Consider the following 9,909-nt stretch of genomic DNA (forward strand, 5'->3'; position numbering starts at 1 on the left):
AACTTGGTGACTTAGAATAAAGGCATTGCTAAGAGGACAAAAGATCCCAGAAAAGTCTGGGCCAGTTACAAGGAGGTTTTCTCAAGGCTGGCAAGAGCTGCCTCAAGCTCACAGAGTCATCAAGCTGTGTCTTCAATGCCATAGTCAAGGCTGTTTTGCTTCAAAGATAATTCGGAATGACATGAAAAGATGGCCATGCTGGACAGCAGATAGAACCAAACCTAAGGCACTCCCCTGAGAAGAACTATGTTTCCAACAAAATATATTTACTTCATTTGATTGAAGGCTAGGCAGCTCCATGGAAACAGGTTAGAAAGTGAGAGAATTGAATTCTGTTCATATCTTAGTCACAAATTCTTGGACTAAAACATTAAACTTGTCTGTGTGCCAGTTTTCTCATTGTAATGGGTTATGTTACATGGTGAAATCACATTGGAAAGTTGAATGAATTATAGAAGAAACCCATATTAAACAAGAAAAAAATTTCAATAGCACACTTCATTGTCCAAAATGTCATTACCAGACAGAGTAACACTAAAAGAGACATAGCAATGAAAAAAAGTTAAGTGAGGGGATGAGAATAAAGAGGAGAGGCGGGGGACATATTTCACAGCCAATTTACCTCATTTATAGAGTGTGGAAGGGTGGAGATTATTTCTCAGTCCAGCCATTTCTATTGTTAGCCATCTGACTATTAGGCAGAATGTTGTGGTTTCATTCCCAAGACTATTAAGGTGAAGCTATCAATTAATCAACTGTCTCTGATTTAGGTATCTATGTAAATATAATTTATTTATTAAAAGATTTCTTTCTCAAACTATATGGAATGCTGTCCCTGAAGGAGAAACTTGCAGTTGGAATATTTCAAACTAAATTATGAAGTAAAAAATATTTTTACTATGGTTTTTTGCCTTTGCCGACCCTGTTAGTCTTCAACTTTGCAGAAAATTCAAAGTCATGAATTTGTATCATTTAAATTGAGGGTGTCCAGTGTATTTTAATTGATCAGGAAGGAGACTAGAAGCTATTAAAATGTAACTTTGAAAGAGATAAAAATAGATTCACCCAAAGATATACAATAATTTTTCCCACAGAGTATTCATAATGCAATATAAACAAAAATGTATTTTTATTGTGATAACTGCATAAAAGTACAAAGTTTTCACACTAGAATTATTACAATTCTAGTGTGATAATTCTCGTGTGAGAATTATCACAATTCTAGTCATGAGAGGGATTCTAAGCTATGCCTTCTGTAAATAGCACAATATTTTTTTTGCTTATTTGTTTTGCAGTGATACTGGCTATGTGCCTGCCACTTTTATAAGTAATATTTGAATAATTTAGTTTCATTATATGATTTTTTACAGGAACAACAATAATATTCATTTAAAACAGCATTTAATACTACATGAAGTCTCTAGTTCTTTCCCCTTTTCCTTGACCACCAATGAAGACATCGTTGTCAAATTTGAGGCATTAATAAATGTAGTAGATGCTTGTTTTCTCTTTCTCTAAGGTTAACTAACGTTTTTCCAACGCAGCATTTGTTAGGTTCTTCAGTTCCAAGATTAATTTTTTGCGTTGCACTAATGTAATGTTGCATATTCATTTGCAAAACAAAGACACATGGGCAAAAACTCCTGCAATATTGTCTGTCTGGGGACAGCTCTGAGAATCACAATATGCTCAGCTCTCCATTTTTTGAAACAACTTAGGGATGCAATCGTTAGTTGAATTTCAAGATGGATTCTAATTTTTACATAAATTCTGGCAAAAAAATTCTTGGTACCTTAAGAAACTAAAATAAAAAGAACAAGGCATGAATTCTTGAAATCCCCCCTCTGTCTAAATGAAAATGAGCATAGAAAAACATACTGTGATAATCCAAAACATTCAGTATGAAAATCATGTAAGATTTGAAAATCTCTGTGCAAGCTGCATTTGATTACAAACTTCTCTTGGGACTATGCCTAGGTATTCTTGGGCTTGTGACCAGACTACATTGCTTAACCTACCAACCACCACTGAACATGCTTTAATGTCACTTAACTCCACGAGACCTACACTGTGGAAAAGTCCACATTTGACACACTTTCCAAACACCCTGATTTTCTTACAAATATTCGTATTAAACTTTGGAGCGATGTTAAAAATGTTCTGTTACATTGCTGCTCTTTTTAGTTTTCTGAAAGCAATTCCCTTTCCTCCATCAGCACTCCATTGATATTAAATCTCTCTGTGCTCTGGGTCCAACTACGGATATCTGATGGCAATGCCAGCTCTATTCATGCTGCAGAAGGAAACACCCTCACTCGCAAGTCAGTAAGAACAGTAAAGGATTGGCCTAGATTGAGGAGGGGGCTGCAGATGGGAAGATACAGGCAAAGGGAAGAAGCAGGGTCATAAAGAACAGTTATTTGAATTCTGCTATATTGAATTCTGTAACCATGTATCTTAATCAGCAATACTGCATATTCAAAAAATATCTAGGTTAAGATATTTTTCCTCAGTCATAGATAGGATAATTTGGGGCAGGCAACTTAGAAGGGCACCTGGTAGTAAAAGAAAGTTGTAAAGAGGCCCCTATATTCCTGTGGCAGGGGATAACAAAAGAGGGATTTTAGATTAATATTTCTATTTAAAAAACCACTTGTATAAAGAACCCATGGACAAAGATGAGGGGGGAGGATTGAATGTGGAAGGTGGGGAGTGGGTAGGGCAGGGGAGAGTGATGGGGGAAATAGAAACAACTGTAACTGAGCAATAAAAAAATTAAAATAAAAATATAAACCCTAAAAATGAAATATAAAACCACTTACATATAATTTACCATCTCTGTTTCAAACTTTAGCTCCTCTTTAATTCTTAGAGGGCAATGAAAAACTCTTCACTTTAGCATTCAAGATCCTCCCCAGCTTGATTCCAAACTGCTTTTCCAGTTTTACCTCTACTCTTCAGGACATCTGGACAGGTCTACCAATTTCCTCTAAACATCCTTTTTGTCTCTTCATCTTTCCTTTATATGTCCTCCCCTGTCTTCTTTACTTATTCAAACCTCACCAATCTTTCAGGATTCAGTTCAAGTTTTTCTTTGATGCCTTTTCTACCTACCTAAACTACATCTACGAAGTATAACAAGCCTCTCTTTGGTAACCTCACCTTATTCTGACATCCCAGAAAACCTGGATACTGTGGTTTATTCATTCAAAAAATTGTTTATTCATGTCCTTCTGGTATAAAAGTACATACTTGCACAACATCAAAAATACAGACACCCCAAGATTATGAGCTAGAATAATAGACAAATTCATATACCAATATAAATCAGAATATAAATGGCACAGGTAAAATGTAAACAGGGTACTATAAAACATCAGAGAAGAAAACTACATTTAGATGGAAGCAATGGATATTTTAGCAAAAATATCTAAAGTATTTTTTTAGCTCACTGTGCCGTGAGGAACTTTTAATATAGGGCACCATGTACATTTTATTTTCACATTGCTTACACTCCGCCTCTGCTTGTAAATTCTATTTGGACTTGAAGACTTTCTCAGTTAGTTTACCTCTGGCTGCAAGTAACAGGAAATCCTGACTCAACCAGCTTAAACAATAAGAACATTTATTTAACAAATTCAGGAAACACAGGCACAGTATAGAGTCAAGGTTATGAGAGAGCACTAAAATCAGATACAAAGCAAGAATTTTGCCTCTCAATATATCTTTCAACATCATACTGGAAGTTCAAGTGAATTCAAGAATATAGAAAGGGAAATAAAGTGTATACGTATTGGGAAGAAAAACATAAAACTGTTTTTGTTGATTGATGACATGATCATCTATGTAGAAAATCTGAAAGAATCAACAAAAACTCCAGGAAGTTATTAAGAATTATATCAATACCTTTAGGTAAAAATACAAATATAAAAAAATCTATCATTTTCTTATATATCAGCAATGAAAAGTGGAATTTGAAATTGAAAACACAATACCATTTTCCTCTGCACCCCCCAAAATAAAACATTAGGTATAAATTTAAGAAAATATGGATAAGATTTACACGAGGAAAACCACAAAACTTTGATGAACGTATTAAAGAACAATAAATAAACAAATCAAGACATATTCCATATTCATGGATAGGAAGATTCAGTATTCTCAAGATGTTACTTCTTTTTAGTTTGATCCATAGATTCAGTGTAACCCCTGTCAAATCCCAGTAAGTTATCTTGTGGATATCTTAAGATATCTTTAGTATCAACAAAATGATACTAAAATTTACATAGAAAGGCAAAAAACCCATAAAAGCAACACATTACTGAAGAAGAAGAACAAAGTTGGAGAACAGACACTGTCTGACTTCAAGGTTTACTTTAAGACTACAGTTATCAAGACAATATGATATTGGTGAGAGAATAGACAGATAGATCAATGGAACAGAAAAGAAAGCCCAGAAATAGACCCATATAAATATAGTCAATCGAATTTTGAAAGAGGAGTTAAATAATGCAATGAAAAGAAAAATAGCCTTTCAACAGATAATGCTGAAAAAATTGGACATCTACATGCCAAAAAAATGAATATAAACGCAGATTTTGCACCCTTCACAAAAATTAACTCAAAATTGACCACAGACCTAAGTGTAAAACACAAAATTCTCAAACTTCTAGAAGATAACATAGAGAATATCCAGATAATCTTGGGTTTGGTGATAGCTTTTTAGCTGTAACTTCAAAGGCACAATCCATGAAATAAAAAGTTGATAATCTGGACTTTATTAAAAGTTAAAACTACTGCTCTAGAAAGACAGTGTCAAGAGAATGATAGGATAAGCCACAGAAGGGGAGAAAATATTTGCAAATGACACGCCTGGTAAAGAACTGTTATCCAAAATACACAAATAACTTCCAAAACTAAACAATAAGAAAATAAGCAATCTGATTAAAAAATAACCCAAAGACTTTAACATTCACCTCACCCACTAAAGAAGATAGCAAATGACAAATAAGCATGCATATGAGAAGATGTTCACATTGTATGTCATCAGGAAAATGGAAACTAAAACTAAAAGCTGGTGAGGATGTGCTACATCAGAAACTCTCATTCATTGTCAATGGCAATGCAAATGGTACAGGCCCTTTGCAAGACAAAACTAAATATACTCAACATATGATCTAATGATCATGCTCCTTGATATTTGCCCAAAGGAATTGAAAACTGATGCCCACACAAGAGCCTGCAAATGAATGTTAATAGCATATTTACTTATAATTACTGAAACTTAGAAGCAACCAAGATGTCCTTCCTGAAGTGAATGAATACAGAGTGGTGCATTCAGATAACGGAAGATCTTTGGCACTTAAAAGAAGTGAGCTCTCATAAATGACATGAAAAGACATGAAGGAATCTTTAATGCATATTACTTCCTGAATATTTCCAATCATATGACCTTCTGGAAAAGTAACCTTATAGAGAATAAAATGGTCAGTGGTTGCTAGAGGTTAAGGAGGTAGGAGGGATGAATAGGCAGAACACAGAGTATTATTAGGAGAGTGAAAATACTCTGTATGATACTATAAGAGATGAATACATGTCATTATACTTTTGTCCAAACCTGTACAATGTGCAAAACAAAGAGTGAACTTGAATATTAATATAGATATTGGATGCTTATGATGTGTCAATGTAGGTTTAACAATTATAAAAGTGCCACTCAGGTGGGAAATGTTGATGTTGGAGGAGACTATGCATGTTGGGGGCTGGGGTGTATGAAAAATCTCTGTGCCTTCTGCTCAGTATGCTTGTGAATCTAAAACTGGTCTAAAAATAAGGTCACATTTGTTAAAAAGTCATTCACAGATTTTTTATATTAGTATCCAATTTTTGCAAGAATGCTATGATATGGATTATTTTGTACGTTCTTTTACATGTTATTCAAACCCTTCAAGGGATTTCCACTGCATTTAAAATAAACTCAAACTCATTAATGTGGCCTAAAATGAAATGTTGACCATTTCTAACATCTTTTATATCATTTCATAACACAATAGCTTTTAGCACAACCCACCAGCCACACTAGCTTCTTTCTTTTCCCAGTCTGTACTAATTCATACCCTATGTTGGTTCTTTACTCTTGACTTTCTCTTGATTTGGAAATCTCTAGCCTAGGCATCACATAGTCAGCTTCTAGAAAGTATTCAGTGTTCATATCACCTTAGTCTTTACATATCGCATCACCTGGAATCTCCACACACTATCACTTTTAACAATTTTTTGCTAATTCTTCTGTATATTTTTCTTATCTTTGTTTATTCCATTCCCCCAGAACATAAATTCCATAAAAGCAGGAATCTGGCTTACTTTATTTACTGGCAAATAAATCGCACCTAAAGCGGTAGATAGCAGAGTAGACACTCAACAAGTTTGTATTGCATACATGAATACGTACTCTATTGTTTTCTCTAAAACTCTGTTTAGATGAGGATGGCAAATGTCAAGTTGAAATTATTGTGTAGGGAGACAGAAGATATGAATTTTCTTCCAAGATTTTTTATAATCAATATTGTATTTCCAAAATCTTTTCTCATGATCTCTGTCAAAAAGAACAGGAAACATTTTAAAGTGAGCATATCTTTAAAAATAATTCTGGAACACTGATTTGGTTTGAGTAGTATTTTTGCCCTTCACATTTGGGAAAGATCTCATCTACAAAAGAAAAAAGAAAAAAATCCTTATGAACTTTACGTGTGCTGCTTTTTCCATTTCCATGCATTTCCACCCTCCCATAGAGCATTAAATTTGAGAAAGTCATGGAAAAAACTACAGGAGGTACAGGTAACTAGTTAAAGCATGTGACCTGCATAATTTTCACTATTTTATATTCTACTCTGCACAATTCTTCAGACCATGAATAATTGTAAGTGTTCATAAATACTGTCTAAATGAACCAATGTCTTAGTCTGAGTTCCCCGGATCAGAGGCTGAAACAAAACTTCATATATTATATTGTACTAGAGAATGCAAGCCCACAGAAGCATGAGTGTGAGAGAGTAAAATTAAACAGGAAAGAATAGAAGAGCTAATAATTGGATTTTATTGAGATAGTATTCAAGTTCAATTGGTTATTGAATCTTGGAAGGTCCTAAGCATTTGCTCTTGAAATAAAAAGTCTGTCTAGGTCAGGGAAAGGTGGAGAATTCATCTTCTAGTTCCATTCTCCTTTGGTCAAAGATTTGTTTCGCAGAGTAGAAATTTCCAGGCCCTAGTTCTCTGTTCCTCCTCTCCACTCATCTGTACTTCTCAATTGTACTTATGTAAATACCAATTGGTTCTTTTGGAATGTTATGCCTCAGTATCAAGAAGAAAGTCCCAGGGGAGGAGAAGAAATCCTCAATGTGATCTCAAGTGATGCTTCCAATTTATTTGGGTCCAAGCAGAACTGGTCCCTTTGGCCGTGACTGAGACATGATAAGTGGCCCAAAAAATAGACACAGAAAAGAACTATAGATCTCAAGTCTGGTACAACTGCTTTTCCAGTCTTTAATCCTGACTAACAACAATCTTACTGTAAATTGAGGAAAAGCCCTATCTGTGAAAGTGAGATTTAAAACAATAGAATAGGGAATATCTGCCTTTAGGGGAAAAGGATCTCCATTTATTGACTGCCAGCCCTTGACAAGTAGGAGCTGAGCAATCATTTAAATACTTCCTATGTTTACTTTAGGGCAGGAGACAGCACACCCCTGCTCTAGAGACCTGGTTCTGCCTCGGAGTGCTGAGCACAGCTTCAAATCTTCTAAGAATCAAGAAAGCTTCGGACTTTAGAGTGCAGAGAAAACAATGAAAAATTAGGGAACAGTAAACAGAACGAAAGTGGGCAGAAGGAAGAGTATTTCAGGCATTTGTGATGCTGATATTCAAGCTTTGACCTTTAAAAGAGGACCTATACAAGAGAGGACAATGATAATCATTTAGGAGACCAGGACAATTCAAATCAGCTATTGGATTCCAACAAGGCAACACAAGTAAACCTTAATTAAAATAATTTTGAAAGCATGATTAAATTAAAATCAAATACCATACAAAAATCACGAATAAAATATAAACCATTATATTAAAGGCCTGAATGCCATGCATAACCAACTCAAGATGGCACAATACTGGATCACTATCTTGATGCTTTGGAATACAACTGTAGCACTGAAAGAAACTTTGTTGATCATGGAACCCCAATTCCAGAAATACCCAAGATGGAACTGTAAACTTGACAAAGTGAGTGACTTGTCCAAAGTTAAATAGGATGCTAATGGCCACCAAAAAAAGACGCAGGCACAAACTTCCAGTCTCAATGTTAATACCTTTTCCATAGCCTCAGGTAATTTAACTTTCCTAGGGAAAACACCAAGTAAACATGCCCCTCTAGCTTAAGAAAAAACTAAACTAATGAACAGGGTGAAAATAGGACTTTCAATTATTTTTATGTCATTTATATATAGTATTAATGATGTTTTAGGCAAAAGTACTCTTGCAAAGAAATGCATATTGGTTTTTGATATATGAGCACAAATATTTCTAATACTAACAAAGATTCATTGACTTGATATAAAATTACTAACTAAAATCAAACCCAGGAAGAACTGTCGGCTACTCAGTGCTTTGTTTCATCCTATTCAAAGGCTCCCATAAATGCTAAATCTATATCTATTCATAGAACAATGAACTGCCAGCTTCTGCTCTAATGTACCACATTATCTACATTGACCAGATCGTTACACAATCTTGGCAAGGATTCCTTCTGTTAGGAAACTAATTCATTGCAATCAGACACATATTTATCCTTTATTTATGTCGATTGGACAAAAGATTATTAAACAGAATGGATGTTAAGATTACATTAAAAGGTCTGACAGAAGGCAGAACTTCAGACTGAACACTTTGTCAGCCCTTTACCTCAACCCATCACAGCCTGCGAGTTCAGCAATCCTGTTGTTTATTGGGCAGGAGCTGAGGGTTAAAGACTTACAGAAAAATCCTGACCTCCTTTTAAACAGGATAACAAACAACCTTATTTTGTTTGTTTCAACACATTGATAGTGTTTCTGCTGTTCTAAAAGCTGCCTGTGCCTCGAGGGTCCTGGAGGTAACCTCCTGCTGTCGAGGCAACTGGCCTGATTTGCATCGACTCCCAGTGACCTCCCTGCAGGCAAAGCCCTGAGGACACCCTCCTGGAAGTACAGCTAGAATTTCAAACACAGGTCCTATTCGTAAGATAGTTTTAAATTGGCAGAGTTAGGGGAAAGTAAAGCAAAAATTATTACTAACATGATTCATTTTCTCCCAAAGCACTTCAAGGGTCTCTCAAAGCACCTCAAGGGTAGAAATTTTTCGCAACACTCCCACTGCATTTGTATTATTTAGATTTATTTAACTTGGAATAAAGTCATTTCTTTCCAACCCACATTTCCGAGGCATTCTCATTATCCTCAGAGCAGTCACATGACAGATGGTAATGGCTGCTTCTGTGCTGAAGAATGTCAGTTATCACACTGCAGGGAGATTGTACATTGTGGTCAAAACCTGACTAAAGAATGGTATCAGTCTTTTAAACATGGCAGAAGGTCTTGATCCTCAGCCTACTATTTCATCTAAAAATCCACTACTCACAATTAAGAATAATGTAGAAGGATGTGACTGTGTCTGAGATATTGGGGAAAATCAGACAATTTTCTTCTGATATTTGTGTGATTTATGAAAGAGCAGTGTGTATGGGGAGAAGTATTATTTTGTAGTTGTGTTACTGAACCAAAGTGTGGTTCAGCTGCCTGTCACCACCAATGGGAAGCTGAAATTCTAGAGACAGAGACTGATGAGAAAAGAAAGAGGTTTTTATTTAAATGCTGTATGATC

Source organism: Phyllostomus discolor, chromosome 3 (assembly GCF_004126475.2).
Source record: "Phyllostomus discolor isolate MPI-MPIP mPhyDis1 chromosome 3, mPhyDis1.pri.v3, whole genome shotgun sequence".
In the NCBI taxonomy this organism is placed as follows: domain Eukaryota; kingdom Metazoa; phylum Chordata; class Mammalia; order Chiroptera; family Phyllostomidae; genus Phyllostomus; species Phyllostomus discolor.